This window comes from Antechinus flavipes, chromosome 4, assembly GCF_016432865.1.
Source record: "Antechinus flavipes isolate AdamAnt ecotype Samford, QLD, Australia chromosome 4, AdamAnt_v2, whole genome shotgun sequence".
NCBI lineage: Eukaryota > Metazoa > Chordata > Mammalia > Dasyuromorphia > Dasyuridae > Antechinus > Antechinus flavipes.
Window position 1 is genome coordinate 166,326,165 of NC_067401.1, and position 15,580 is coordinate 166,341,744.

The window sequence follows — 15,580 nt, forward strand, 5'->3', positions numbered from 1 at the left end:
CCATTGTAAACTGATCATATTCTTGAGACTAAACTCCATTCCTGAAGCTGAAGAGACTAGAGGAGAAACTAGAGGAGAGAGTCCGATCTCTCAACCAAAAATGGATATAAGATATAATGGGTATAAGGACTTTGATTCAACTTCTTTCTAAATGACATGGGACCACAGTGAAGATTGTTAACAATTGTTAAATAACATTCAGAACTACCAGTAACAGAAAGAGCTTTTTTTTTCCCCCTGTTTTGAGAATAACATATAATTCCTACTTTAGTGGAATTTAAACCTATTCTTCTCATATGTCGTTTATATCTTTTGTCATAATTAGTTGACTATGGCTAGAGCCAATGACATAATTTTCCTATTCATTTAAGCCCCTGCCACATTTGTCATTAAAACTTGATTGGACCAAGTGGCTAATTCTCAATCCACCAGTGGATTTCCCGGTGATTTAGATTATAAAACCACCAGCCCACAAGGAGTTGATGCTCCTCAGACCTCATCTTTTCCCTCTCCAAACAAATCCTAATCCATATTTTCTGCTGGTACTGTTTTTTTCCAATGGAAATGTTTTCCTCCTGCTTCAGAATGACAATGAAAAGCTAATCCCTTGAACCCAAAAGACCACCAAGCTTGGACTTGTATCCCTCTCAAAGCCTATGCTTGCTCACTTGATCAGAAAGGTAGCACAAAGTAGAGAAAGCAGCCAGAAGTCCAAGGCTGTCACCAGGACTTAACCAGTCTGATACCTGAGTATCTGAGGAGTAGGAGGGAAAAAATGTCACCTATCCTCCCAAAAGTCTAGTGACAAAGAAGGCTACTTCCTACAAAAGAACAAAGAAAGTAAGAAACTGCTTTTTAAATAATGAATCTGAACAAGAGATCCACACAGGTTTTGCACTGCAGTACCAAAAAGGACAATAGAAGATAGGTAGTGATATGGCCAATTCTGGCTTTTGTCCAAGGGAGGCCCAGAGTTTGCTTGGTCAAAGGGATAACCTGTGATGCAGCTACCTCTTGGGGCTATAATGGAGTTTGGACCCCTGCTCTCGAAAAAACTCACCTGAAGTTTGATGATCCCAATGCTGCTCCTCCTGGAAGAGGTGGCTGCCTTAGAAAGACTGGTGAAGCTAGCCCACCAAGGGAATGAGCCTTGCATATCCCAGGAAATCACCCTGCTCAGCTCTTACAACTAAGTTGCAAAAATGTGTGATAAACGAAGTACAAAAACACCTCAAAACACCTTAAAAAACCTCAAAACACATAGTAATAACAAATCACATAAATAAGGCTGGCCAAAGGCAGAATAGCCCTGAACATTCTTTGTTTAACACTATCATTCAATGTGTTTGGGGACAAGAAAGGTTCAAAAATCTGGAAAGATGCCTGCACCTCCATTATGAAACCATATTTCTCTGTGGGCAGAAATTATCTGTGTTATTCCTGAAGGTGAAAAGTCCTTGTTTATTATGAAAAAATAAAATAAGATTCTGGAAAATAATGGGATCAAAATGACAAGCCCTATCCTACACACAGAAAAACAAAATAAAACAAAACAGCAAAATTAATGGTACCTAGAGCTGCGCCTGGAGTAATGTGACATTTTAACTGGATGCTAGAAGGTGTTAACTCTTATCTGAATTTCATCTAGACCAAGGATAATTTTTTTTTACCGATTTTTAAACACTTTTATTTTAAGTTTTGAGTTTCAAATTCAAACTCTCCCTCTCTAAACCAATAAGCTATCATATTTAAGTTATACATGTGCAATTATGTAAAACATTTCCATATTAATAATTCTATACAAGAAGATTCAAATAAAAGAAATAAATGAAATAAAAAAGTGAAAAAAATAGCATGCTTTAATCTGTGTTCAATTAATATCAGTTTTTCTCTGAAGGCAGATAATGTTTCATTATTAGTCCTTTGGGATTGTCAGGCTACTTTCTATAGGAAGTAAAACAATCTTGTACAGAAAGGAAAGGAGGGAATTAGTTGAAGCATGCAAGTGGGTCCTCCTAAAGAAGAAGTATCCCACCTCAGAGAGGAAGTAAGGAGTACCCTATATTCTATTGCTAATTAAGAAAGCATGCTAGGGGCAGCTAGGTAACACAGTAGGATACCAGCCCCAAAGTCAGGAGGACCTGAGTTCAAATTTGGCCTCAGACACTTACCACCTTCTAGCTGTGTGACCTAGGGCAAATCACTTAACCCCAATTGCCTCAGGAAAAAAAAAAAAAAGCATGCTACTGCCATGTTGAGGTGTGTAAAAGAGTCCCCTTGTACCTATGCTGTTTACCAGGAAATATCTGAAAAGCAGTACATAGAAACCAAGTTTGTATCTTCATAATTTCCACAAATTTCCACAATTCTGATCATCCTTTTCTTTCACTCAATTCATCAAAAACTTCTGCTCTCCATAAAGTTTTTAAATTTTATTTTTTAAATAATTACATGTAAAAAAATTTTTAACAATTTAAAAAAAATTGAGTTCCAAATTCTCTGTCCTTCCTACATCAACCCTTCTTTGAGAAAGCAAATGCTTTGATATCTATCATACTAGTGAAATCATGCAAAACACAATATTAGCCATTTTGCCAAAGAAAACACAAGCATGAGTTTAGGGAAAAAAATTTCTAAAAAGAATAATAGAGGGTTTTTTTTAAAGTATCCTTCAATCTGTTTTCAGAGTTCCTCAGTTCTCTCTCTGGAGGTAGATAGCATTTTTTCATTATCTCCATAATCTTTTAAATAGCCCTGGTTCAATATTTGAAGATATAGTCTGTCTGAGTCTGGTGGTTTAAATTCCTCAAGAGTAGCTACATATAATTCCTTCTTGGACATCAATTACCTATGGACAATTTTTGTACTTTTCTTTTCAATCCAAAGATAAGGACTCTTGGCAGAGGAAAAAGTATTAAGCTGTCCTGCTTTCCCACTAATATCAGTTATTATTAGTTAGCATGAAATTAGTGATTCTATCTTTTCCTTGCTCTTCTTCTTCCTCCATTTGTGTTTTAAAAAGGGGAAGGAAGAGGAAGGTAGGAAGGAAGGAAGGAAGGAAGGAAGGAAGGAAGGAAGGAAGGAAGGAAGGAAGGAAGGAAGGTAGGAAGGAAGGAAGGAAGGAAGGTAGGAAGGAAGGAAGGAAGGAAGGAAGGAAGGATGGAAGGAAGGAAGAAAAAAGAAAGAAAGAAGAAAAAGAAAGAAAGGAAGGAAGGAAGGAAGGAAGGAAGGAAGGACGGAAGGAAGGAAGGAAAAAAGGAAAAAAGGAAGGAAGGAAGGAACAAAGGAATGAAGGAAGAAGAAACAAGAAAGAAAAAAGAAAGAGAGGAAGGAAGAAAAAGAAGGAAAAGAAGAAGAGGAAGAAGAAGAAAAGAACAGGAAAAAGAAGAAGAAGAATCCCTTTTTGACTTTTCTCACCACTCTCAACTCATTCTGAACTTCAGCACTTAAAAGGCTATTCTTATAGGTTAATGTCATGACATTTTATCTATCCTCCATTACTTGCCTTTGCTTCTATCATATCTATTTATATTTTAAAAGTGTGAATTAACTCCTAATTGCTTGCAATCACTCCACCAATCCACTTAGACCTCCCCAAAGCTTCCAAACTGATATTCCAAAAGAATAGATCTGATCATGTCACCACACTGCCCAAGAAGTTTCACTAGTGCTGGGAGGCTGGGAACCTCCTGGGAACCAGGGAGCTACTGGGTTGTCTAAGCATGGATGTCTGGTAAAGGTTGAAAAATGGCCAAGTCAATGGTCCTTAGCAAATTGTACTGGCACCAGTACTTTCAGCCAGAGAAAAAGGAAGAGGAGGAGGAAGAAGAAGAGGAGGAGAGGAAGAGGAGGACAAAAAAAGAAGAGGTGGAAGAAAATGAGAAAGAAGAGGAGGAGACGAAGGAAGAGGAGAAGGAGGAGGAAAAGGAAAAGGAGGAGGAAGAAAAGGAGGAGGGAGAAGAGGGAAAGAAACTTCATTGGCTGCTTTTTTGCCTTTAGGATAAAGTATAAAATCTTGGTTAGGAGTTTATAGGATAATTTAATTGGTATAGTAAACTTCCAGATTATGAAATTCCTTCTGACAATGCATATATACATTCATGCATGTATATGTTTATATATGCAAGTATATACATATAATATAGAACAAAATCCATATAATGATGTATGTACACATAGTGTATATATATGCATGCACACATACATATATATACACACACACATATATATACATACACAGTGCCTAGCCTCTATCCTGAGGTTCTGCTGTATTATCAACAGACATCTCAAACTTAATATATCTAAAAGTGAACTACTTATCCTAAACCTACCTTTGACACCAAGACTAGGAACTCTGTAGCCCTGATAAATAGGAAAATTAAGAAGGGTTATACTGAAGTAAATCTGAATTCATAGTAGAACTCCAATATAGTATTAGTGTGCATTCTTTTACATATGCTGTAACCTCTTTACTAATCTCTTATGCATTTTTGGCATCAATCCTCATTAGAATATTAGTCTATAGTTTCATTTTCTGCTTTATCTCTCTCTGATTTAGGAATCAGGATCAAATTGGTCTCTGAAGTTTTTAGGATCCCTTCTTTCCTTTTTTTTCAAACAGTTTTATAATATTGAAATCTCCTATATGTCTGGATGATTCTTCTCAGATTCCTTTACTGAATTTATTTGTTTATTTGTTTATTGTGAATATATTCCAATGCTGTCTCCTGGGATTTCTTCTCTTCTTTTTCAACTTTCCTTTTCTCTCTCAATTATCTCATTAGCTCTTCTAGGTTTATTTATCAGCCCCATGAAATTCAGTCTAAGTAAAAGGAGCAATGTCTATCTCCATGCAATCTAGGTTTGGCTATAAAAAGCAATTATACTGTCTTCAAGACATGAGGTCCAAGGAATCAAGACATGAACCATTGATGTACAAGGAATACCACTGTGTACAAAAAGTCAGGGGCTCTTTCAACTTTATACATATTGCTAATTGGGCACATCAGTAGGACAAAAATATGAGCTAAATAGTCTTACCCTGATATTTTAAAGAAAACTACTTTGTTGGATATTAAATTATCTATGATTATCCCATTTTATTACATTCTAGATATTTAACCATCAGACTAGACTGACTCAGCCCTGGTTCACAACCCTACTAGATCTATATAACTATGTCATATTCTCTTTCCTAAGTTTTAGACCTATAAATAGTCAATTGAATATAACCTACCCAGAACCACCTTGGTTTCCTGAGGCAACCTGCTTCCTTCTCTCATAATTCTCCATCTCAAGTCTCTCCCATCTTCAATACAATCACCATACCAGTGCTAATGGGATAAGGTCTGGCCCTCTCCCTGTTAAAGAAGACGCAGTGGCTCTATGTGATCTCTAGAGTAGAAGAGAAATTTTTGTTTGGTATTTCACCTCTGTGAAAGATGTCTTTGAATGACTGGCACTAGTCTTTCTAATTATTATACTTCCCTTCACACCATTTTGCATTCCAGTCAAATTAACCTATTTGGTGTTCTTGAAGAATGATATTCTATTTTCTATCTTTTATTTTATTTTGGAGGCTATCCAGGTTAAGTGACTTACACAGTGTTTGAAACCGATTTGAATTCAGGTCTTCCTGACTCCAGGGCTGGGACTCTGTCCACTGTGCCACCTAACTGCCCCTACCTTCCACCTTGATGCCTTTACACAGACAGTCCCTCCTTCCAGGGATTCACTCCTTCCTCATCTCTGATCCTTAGAACGCTTAGCTTCATTCTAAGGTCAGCTCCAGTGTTATTTCCTTCATGCATCGCTATTAATACTTTTCCTCAACTTTTAATTTCTTTTGTGTAAATTTTATATTTATTGATCTGTGTCTTCCCTGCTTGAATGTAAGTCCTTGAGGTCTAGGACTGTGGCGGTTTTGCCTTCATATTAGCAGTGCCCGGCACATTATCGTTGTTCCATCATTTTCGGGCTCTTTGTGACCCCATTTGGGGTTTTCTTGGCAGAGATGCTGAAGTGGTTTGACAGTTTTCTGGCTTATTTGAGACATGAGGGAACTGAGGAAAGCAGGGTTCCATGACAAGCTCAGGGTCGCACAGTTAGTGTCTGAATCTGATCTCACAAACATGAATATTCCCGGTTCCAGGTCAGGCACATTATACACTATAGTGCCACCTAGTGCCCATAGGGCACCTAGTAAGTGTTTAAGAAGAAAGTATGGGGGTAATTGATGGAGAGTCAATTTCAGAGCCAGGATTTATCCAAATCCTGCCTCTGATACAGAACTGACTGTGTGATACTGTGATAGAAACTTAACCTCTCAGTGTTGCAAGCCACAACCTAAGGTTGTAAGTTGTAGAATCGTTGCTTATCTGATTTGCAAGCAACTAATAAACCTCATTTCCAAAGCTTCCTATATTTATTTTATATATCCACATATGTACATGTTATCTTCTGCATCTTTCCTCAAAGGGTAAGCTCCTTGAAGTTAGGGACTGTTTCATTTTTGCCTTTGTATTCCCAGTGTTTTGCAGTTTTGGGCACATATTAGGAATTTAATGTTTTTAGTTCAATTTGAAGAGGACCAATGACATCACAAAATGATGTTTTGATTCATGCATGAATTGGATTTAATTGAGGCAGAGTTATAAAAAAAAGAAGTCATCAGAATCGACTTAAGTTCAAATCAGACACTTAATGCTTACTAGCTGTGTAATTCTGGGCAAGTCACTTAGCTTCAATTCCTTTACCAAAAACAAAACTAAAACCAAACAAAAACAACAACAACAACAAATAAAGTCATCAGAGTCCAGTGGCAGAACAAAAATCAGAATGACTGGCAATGGCCCAGGATTCAGTGGTGATCTGGAATCAACCAGCTCTAGATACTCCGCAGCACTTGCTTCAGCTGCCTTCATGAACTTTGGACCAAATTGTTGTCATCCACCCATTCTACCGATGTTAGTCTCCACATGTTTTAAGCAGACAACCCACTAACTCACCAATGGTTTGGGGGCCTTTTGTGGTTGAGGTTACCCTCACTGCCTGAACAGTGTACATGTCACTGAATCGTCTATAACTTCTTGGAGCCACAGGTAAGAGTTGAGTGCCAGGTAAACACCAAAAATGGAAAGCCATCCTTAGGCACTTACTAAAAATTTGTTTAGAATATAGAAGCAAATAAATAGAAGTAAAATAGTGTAAACTAGAAAACAGCAACTACTTGGGAGGAAACTCACTATTTGACAAGAACTATTGGGAAAATTGGAGAGGAGTCTGTCAGAAATTATTAACTCTAATTGAATATGGGAATTAAATACAAAAGGTCACATCATAAATTGATGCATCATGAAAAGAGATATCTTTTTCAATTATGAAAAGAGAGTTTTACCAAAAATAAAAAAAAGGATAGAGAGGACCACAAGAGATAAAATAGACAATTTTCATGACAAAATTGAAAAGCTTTTGCACAAATAAAATCAATGCAGATTGCATTGCACATCAGCACAAACAAAATCATTTAGAAAGACAACAGTTTACTAGGAAAAAATCTTTGCATCAAGTTTCTCCAATTAAGGTCTGATAGCCAAGATATTTAAATAATTAAATATATAAGATCATTTTAAATTAAGTATATGTTATTCCCTATTACATAAATAGTTAAAGGATATGGACAAGGAGTTCCCAAAAGGAGAAATGCAAGTCATCAACAATTATATTGAATTGATGAACTCTTGAGTGCCGTTTGGAACCTATTTTTCCATTTTATTTTTCTTGCTTTTTTGCCAAAATGACTAATATGGAAATGCTTTTTACATGATCACATTATAATGGATATCATATTGCTTATCTTCTCAACTAGGGAAGGGGCTGGAGCGGGAGAGAGAATTTGAAACTGAAAAGTTTAAAAAATTTTTGATTAAAAAAGGAATCTCAAAAAAAACCCCAACCATATGATAAAATATTCCAAACTACCAATAGTAAAAAAACACAAATTAAAACATCTCTAAGATTCTACTTTATATACATTAAATTAGCAAAGATGATGAGACAGGAGAATAACCATTGTTGAATGGGTTGTGAAAGAATAATGTACTGTTGGTGGAACCATGAAATGGTCTACCAATTTACTCTGGAAAGTGATTTATGCTTATACACAAAAAGTGACTCGACTATGCATCTCCTCCACTCAGGGATACCACCACTAAGTATATATTCCTAAGAGATCAAAGATAAAAATGCAGAATCAATATATATATAAATGGTTGCAGCAGCACTTTTTTATTGTAGCAAATAATTTAATTCCCTTAACTATTCATCCTCTCTACTAAATTACCTTGCAATTTAACTACTTTGAATTTATTTGTACTTATTCTTGATAGGTTTGATATATACTTATATGTCTTCTTATCTTCCTCATTAGCACATAAATTTTGTGAGAAGATATTTCTTCATTTGTTGTATTCCCAGTGTTATATCCTATTTATGTATTTCTGGTATCTAACACAGTGTTTTTCACATGGTTAAAAGTTTAACAAATATGTGTTTGATTGAAGGTGCTCATCAATTGGAGAATTAATGGAGAAATTATGATATAAATGTAATGGAGCATTATTGTGTCACAATAAATAACAAAAAGGAAGGGTAGATTCATATATCTTATAGGAAGACTTGCATGAACTGATACAGAGTGAAACAAGTAGATCCAGGGGAACAATTTATACAATCACTACAATATTTGAAGAAAAAGAACTTAAAAAGATTTAAGAACTCTGAATAATGAAATGACCTGCCAACCACAGTTCCAGAGGATCAGTGATAAAGCATATTACACACCTCCTGATAAAGAGATGATGGACACAAGAAGTATAATGAGAATTAGTTTTCAGATCTGGCCAATGTGAAGGGGAGTAGGAAAGGGAGAAGAGAGAAGTCTTTTTTGCTTTTCTGTGCTCATTTGCCAGAATGAGTTGGGTGTTTGTTTGTTTTTTCAATGCGGATATGTGTGGAGTTTGAGGTAGGGAAATGCATTATAGTGTGTGTGTGTGTGTGTGTGTGTGTGTGTGTGTGTGTGTGGTCAGTTTGGCTAGAGCATAGAGAGCATTAGGGAGTTATGCATTACAAAACTTCTTAAACTGGGTCAGGACCCCATATGGAGTTGTGTAACTAAATGTAGAGATTCTGAAAAATTTGGCAACATATAAGGTATAAAATATTCTGCCAAGATTTAATTCTTTATGTAAAAATAAATTAGCACATCTATCTCATTAGTATGCAAATTTTCTTTCTTCTTTAATAAGTGGAAATGATATGTAAAGGAAAGAATTGTTTTAAAATAAATTTCTTTGTGACTTATTATTAGTAAATGTTTGATTTGTATAACTATTTTATAAACCTATATATGTAAAGTCACATAAAAATTTATCAGGTGAAAAGGGGTTGCAAGTGGAAAAAAATTAAACCCTGATGTATAACAACCACAAAAAGGTAGATTGGAGTTCATTTCAATGGCACAAGGAATATCCTTTGAGATGTTTTTTAATTAATTGGCAGCTAAACTTGATGCTATGTTGTAGAAATATCTACTTGTAGTAAAGGTCACCTCTAAAGTGCCAAAATAGCATTTGAAGCTAGTCTGATACCCCCATAATCATCCATAGAGACCGTGAGAGTGTAGGGCACCTTCAAGCAGCCCAGGAGCTCAAGTGATGTCAGATCCAACTGGGTTCTGTTTTTAGCAGGTTTAAATTTACCATCTTCTCTGATGAACAGACATCACAACCAGCAGGCAGATGTGCTGTGGCAGAAACAGAAATGTGACACCTGGTAAGTTAGCTATCTCAGTAGTCTCTCCTACAAACCAAAAATTTCCCAGTCACTTTAGAGCTATATCTGATTGAGCTGTAACAGGCACAGGGGCAGTTAGTTGGCACAGTAGATAGAATGCCAGACCTGGAGTCAGGAAGACAGTTCAAATCAGCTTTGTGATCCTGGGAAAATATCTAACCCTATTTGCCTCAGTTTCCTCATCTGTAAAATAAGCTCAAAAAGGAAACAGTAAACCACTCCAGTTTCTTTGCCAAGAAAATCCCAAATGGGGTCACCAAGAGTCAGCCATGACTGAAAATGATTGAATGAGCAGGCACAGGATGCCTAGAATAATCTCTATAGCTCAGGCTCTCTGATGGCAAGTTCAGTGGAATAAGAAGTGAATTTGTAGTCATTGGCCAAAATCCAAATTCCAGTTCTACCACTTATTGCATGTGAAACTTTGGAAAGAGGGGAAAGGAATGAACATTTATGCAGCATCTACTATAAGCCACGACTGTGCTAAGCTCTTTCACAAGTATTATCTCATTTGATCTCACAACAACTCTTTAGGTAGTGTTACTATTATCTTCATTTTAGAAATGAAGAAACTGAAGCAGACAGGTTAAATGACTTGCCTGAGATCAAACAGCTGATGTTTGAGGTTGCATTTAGACTTAGGTCTTGCTGACTCTGGGTTTAAGATTTGCCTTGAACAAATCAGTTTGATACTCTAGACCTTAAATCAGTTCAATGGCCATTTATTATCTATTATATATGTATCTATTTTAAGTACCTACTACATTAAGTACCTATTTATTAAGGTACCTGCTAGGCACTGAAAATATAAAGGAAAAAAAATAGTTGCTACTCTTAAGGAACTTACATCCTATTGGGGAGAAATAAACACAAAATACAATTGATAATAAGGGAGTAGTATTTGGTACTAATATTGGGAAAGATAAAGCAGAATTTAAGATGAGTCTTAAATGGAGTTAGGGTCTTTAAGAGAAAGTGGTGAGGAAGGAGAGAATCTTACATATAGTGCTGACTGAACACTTGCTGAAAATTCCAAAGAGCTAAATTTAGGCTTAATGGGGGAAAGAGCAGAATTTCTAATAACTCTTCTTAAATGGAATGGATTGCCTTGGGAGGTACTGGATGCCCTTTTTACTAGAGGTTTTCTTGCTCAGTTGGACTAATTAGCTTCCAAGGTCCCTTTAAATTCTGAAATTCTGGGATTTTCTGTGCTGCATGATCTCTATTAGTATAGCTCATTCTGAGAAGCCGGAATCTAATTTCTGCAGAGAAACCACTGGGGCTGACTTACGGCAATCTTTGCCTACTGTCCTTGAATGGTAGTAAAACTAATCTGTCCTCATCCTAATGGGATAAAGTCAGAGGGAGACACTCTGACCAAGAGGGCTCAATTGTTTCAATGGGCTAGAGACTTACCAAGGACTAAAATACTCTGGCTCCACAACATCCACCTACCTCCCACAGAGCAGGATAATGTGATTAGTTTTCAATTTTACCTCTACAGACAAAACTAAAACTAAACAAAATTCACCAAAGTCAATATGTGAAGATAGCAAATATCTTGTCCTTAAATCTTATCTCCTTTTGGCTATACATCCTCAGTTTCGTCAACTAGTCTATGTACGGCATGACATTCACACTCTGCTTATTTCTTTCTGGAAATGTTGTTAATGTATTTCCTAAAATGTGGTTTCTGGAACTGAATATAAGATCCGAGATATAGTCTGCCCAGGCCAGAAGAACTATCTTGGAATTCCTATGGTACTTAGAATTTTTTACCTGATGTATAATAGTATTTTATTTTTCCAAGTACATGCAAAGATAATTTTCAACATTCACCTTTGCAATATTTTATGTTCCAAATTTTTCTCTCTCTTCTCCCCCTTCCCAAGAGAGCAAGCAATCCAATAGAGGTTGAACATGTGAAGTTTTTCTAAACATATTTCCATATTCGTCATGCTGCACAAGAAAAATCAGATCAAAAGGGAAAAAACACAGGAAAGGAAAAAAAAAAAAAAGCAAGCAAACAAACAATAAAAACAACAACAACAACAACAAAGTGAAAATACTATTCTTTGATCCATAGTCTCCACAGTTCTTTCTCTGGATGTAGATGAAGTACTTAGATTCTATAAATTTACAGATCATCTTTCCAAGTGAGGTAACTGAGGTTCAGAAAAGTTAATTAATTCTTCTTGTATGATCATATCAAGAAATGTCCATGCATGGATTCAGACCCAGAATTCCTGACTCAAGTCCAAACCTCAACTTCCTGGCTAGAATTGAAAAAATATAGGCAGAAGCTTCTATCATTTTTTTTTAATATTTAAAATTAAATAAAAAAGAAAAAATAGAAAAAGAAAAAGGGACATTTTAAAAATATATATTGTCTTGTGTCCAGCAGAATATCAGGAAGGATTCAATAAATATAACAATAGATTTCCCATTTCAAGAATACATATATCATAATAGAAGAGATTATATTCATTAATATCCATCTTTGCTTCCTTGTAGGTTATACTTTTGTTCTGTACTATGAAGTTTTTCCTTTATTCTTTTTTCTCCCTTTCATCCTCAACATCTCCAATCAGATTATAGATATATATATATATATATATAGAAGTACAGATATATATATATACACACATATATATGTATGTATGTATGTATATATTCACACACACATATATATACACACACATACATAAACCTGCATACGTACACATTTATACATACATAGACATGCATCGAAAACAATATCAATATGGCTGACATAGATTTCTTTCTTAATTGAACCTTAAATTTGACTTTAAGATCAATGATTATTAGCCTTACTTTTTTTCCCTAATAAATTCTACTCCTGATCCTTGATATTATGTTTGGGTAGACCTCTTTTTTTCCATCCCTGCTAATTCTTCTACTTTAGTTCTACTCCTTAACTTGCTTTGCTATTATGTAGCCTTCCCCCACTAAAGGATCCTTCTTTTTTCTTCCACTCTCATCCTTTCCCTCCCTCTTTATCCTTTCCCGATTAATTTATGTACCTTGTTACACTACCATAAATCTATGTATCTTCTCTATACCTTACCTTATCCTATTCCCTCCCCACTTTTTTCTAAATTTTGGAGGATTCTATACTCTTAATGATATATATATATGTATTGTTCCCTATTTAACCCATTCCCAATGTGAGTAGCTTTTAAAATTACTCAGCCCCATCTAATGCTTCTATGTCAATTTTTCCTCTGTACCTCATTTATATAGCATAAATATTATTTTTATCTTTTCCTAGACAATTTTTTAGTCAGATCATATTTAGCACTGCCCCAATCTTTCTTTTGAACTACCCAATTACTGAAATGAATCTTAGATGTATGTTTATATTTCCACATATAAGACATAGACAGTTTGTCCTTGTTGAGTCCCTTGAAATTAGTCTTTGATGTTGGTTCTTATGGTATTGAGTTCAGGTTTGGTTGAGACAAATCTTGAAAATCTACAAGTTCATTGAATGTCCTTTTTTTTCCATTCAATATTATGCTTATTTTGCTGAATATATTTCTGGCTAAAGGCCTACTTCTTATGATTGCCAATATTTCCTATTCTAAGACCTACAATCTTTTATTCTAGCTGCTAATAAATCCTGTACAATTCTAATTGTAGCTCCAGTATATTTTAATTGTTGGGGGGTGAAGGGGATGGGGAAGTGGAATTTGTTTATTTTTTTGTTTCTTGTAAGATTTTCTTTTTGATCTGGGGACTTCAAAATTTAGCAATAATGTTTTTATGTGTTTTCCTTGTAGAATCTCATTGAAGTGGCGATGAGTAGATTTTTTTTTTTTCTATTTCTACTTTCCCCTATAAGTGTTTTATCACTTCAGGACAATTTTCTTTGATTATTTCTTGCAATATTGTGTCAAGATTCTTTTTTTTTTTTTTTTTTTTTGGTCAGTTTTCAGATAGTCCACTTATTCTTCTGTTTTCTCTTCTTGTTCTGTTCTCCAGATTTGTTGTTTTCCTTGTTTCACCACTTTTATTTTTTCATTCTTTATATTTTGTTCTGTTATTTCTTGGTCTCTTATCGTTTTATTGGTTTTCCATTTCTCAATTCTAATTTTCAAAGAATTATTTTCTACTTTAAGGCTCTATCTTCTTTTCCAATTGACATTCTTTTCATAATCTTCTTGTATTTTTTTTTTAATTTTTCCTCAATCTTCCTCATTTAGTTTTTAGTCTTTTGAGTTCTATAAATTCTTTCTGGGTGGGGAGCCATTTAACGATACTGTTTGGATTAGAAGCTTTTTTTTTACTTCAACATTCTCCTCTGATGATGAATCCCAGTCTTCCCTATTCCCTTAATAAGTTTCTTGAGTTCTTTCTCCTTTGCCTGCTCATTTTTAAATGAGCACTTATTAATATAAGTACCACTAATCCTGGGTTTGGGAGCCTCTTACTTCACTTTAGCTCTCCTGACCTGCAACACCAAATCAAAAATTCCACCCTCCTGCAAGTGCCTGCTGCCAGCAGCATCCCTGCCCCACTGCCTTTGCACTCACGGATGGCTCAGTCCTGCCCCGGGCCACATCACTGCAGCACACCTGAGCCTGGCTTTCCTAATCAGCTGAGGTTCCCTCAATCTTATCTCACTCAAAAACCGGATTCCCCACGAGGTCTGGGAGGTGAAAGTTCCTTTGGTTGTGGCTCAGGCTATCTTTGTATTCAGCTAGTTCCCAGGGCTCCCTGCTTGCTTTCTGCAGATTTTGGAGTCTGTTGTCCCTGGAGAACCCGGTTTGCCCCAAGCCTTCTTTTTCCCCCCATCTATGTTCACCCTATGCAAATTTGTTTTGTTTGTGGGGGAAATCTGGAGAGTTTGGTGTTAGGATTCTTACAAGGTACAAAGTCAGTGGAATTGATAGAGACAATAATTATCTAATTTAGCATGGTTCAGTATGATTGATCTGATCCTACAAGGAGAGGTTATGGGCCAGAATTTGAAACAAGAATCTAGTGGAACTGACTAGAAGTGGTTAAATCTAGTTTAGCACTGATTTAATCCTACAACCAATAATAGTTTCCTGGTGATATAATGATTGGTATATACTCATGTGTGATATATAAGGAGGAGGTCTCAGGGCCAGGAAGGACAAGCCCACTAGAGGACAAGCCCACTAAAAGACAAGCCCACTAGAAGCTCTGAATCTCAGCCAGGATGCAGTCGAGGAGATTCACAAGCCAGAGAAGGCAGCTTAAGCTCTTGGAACCAAGGAGAGAGATAGGCGTCTGTTAAAGCTAACCTGATCCCAGAATAAGAGACAAGACTTGGAAAGAGACAATAAAGGATTTTGACTTTTAATACCTGGCTGCATTTGGGATGATAACACTGAACTGAAACTAAGGCTGCCTCCAGAAGCCCCGCAAGAAACCTGCTCCCAGAGAAAAATGTATTTTAGAAAACATTAGTTTGGAATTTTCTGACCTAATTCACCATCTGCCCAGAATCCTCCCCTCGGTTTCTAGCATTTTTTTTTTTTTTGCCTTTTATTTCTCCCACCACCACTGACCTAAAGCTAATAGAGGGTCATTATAGAACTAGGAGAATCAAAAAGGGACCTTGAACAGGCTTCCCTTCCAATAGGTTCTTTCTGATACACTCTCAAGTTTGAAACAACAGCTTCAGGAATGAAAGGTTCTGCTTTTCTATCACATGCATGCTACCTACACACCAAAA